Source organism: Silene latifolia, chromosome 6 (assembly GCF_048544455.1).
Source record: "Silene latifolia isolate original U9 population chromosome 6, ASM4854445v1, whole genome shotgun sequence".
NCBI lineage: Eukaryota > Viridiplantae > Streptophyta > Magnoliopsida > Caryophyllales > Caryophyllaceae > Silene > Silene latifolia.
Window position 1 is genome coordinate 104,109,049 of NC_133531.1, and position 1,007 is coordinate 104,110,055.

A 1,007-nucleotide genomic window follows, 5' to 3' on the forward strand; every position below is an offset into this window, starting at 1 on the left:
TTGTATGCTTGGAAAGCATTCACTTGTTCATTTGTTCCCCTACATTCACCTTGGTCATGTCCCAAAGTTCCACAATTCTCACATATCCCACTTGGGATTGATGAGGATGCCGTCATGGCATTAACATGATGCTTTGATGATTTTGAGTTTTCCTCAAGTCTAGCCATAGGTTGTTCAAACTTCAAGTTGATTGTGTCAATGTGAGCACTAAGTTGAGCACCCAATTGAGTAACGGAGTCCACTTCATGCTTTCCTCCTCTAGTAGCCTTGCGAGGTCTACTATATTGTGAGTTATGGACCGCCATTTCCTCAATCTTGTTCCATGTTTGATTGTCATCAACTTCGGTGAACATTCCATTTGATCCCATATTGAGAATATTCCTAGAATCTTCATATAAACCATTCTAAAATTGTTGCACCAAAAACCATTCGCTAAGTCCATGGTGAGGACATGAGCGACAAATTCCCTTGAACCGCTCCCAAGCTTCATACAAAGACTCTTCATCCCTTTGCTTAAAACCCGTAATTTGAGCTCTTAGCATGTTGGTCTTTTCTGGTGGGTAGAATTTTTTGTAGAAAGCTAGAGCCAACTTCTTCCAAGAATCTATTCCAAGGGTGGCCTTATCAAGGCCCTTCAACCATTGCTTTGCGGTGCCGATTAAGGAAAAAGGAAATAAGACCCATCTAATTTGGTCTTGAGTCACGCCCGTTTGAGAGATAGCATCACAATAGTCGCAAAAGGTTTCCATATGAGAATGAGGGTCCTCACTAGGCATCCCCCCAAATTGGCTCCTCTCAACTAGTTGGATGAAGGCGGACTTGGCAATAAAATTTCCGGTGAGATGTTGCGGTGTAGGAGTACCATTTGGTAGATTCTCCTCGGTGGGTACGGAGTGTGACGAAAATTTTGGCATTGTAGGTGGATTTTGTGGGGTATTGTGTAATGGGTTTTCTTCTCCTTCTATTGCGAAAAGATTGACAAACTCACTAGTGGGTTGAACAACTTC

The 1,007-nt window shown here is 42.5% G+C and overlaps 1 non-coding gene across 1 annotated transcript; it reads left to right on the top strand.

Moving 5' to 3' along the window:
* Positions 1 to 435: 435 nt before the first annotated feature.
* LOC141589159 (small nucleolar RNA R71) lies at positions 436 to 542 on the top strand. Its single transcript, XR_012520108.1, has one exon. It is a non-coding gene; the product is annotated as a small nucleolar RNA R71 (small nucleolar RNA).
* Positions 543 to 1,007: the final 465 nt, after the last annotated feature.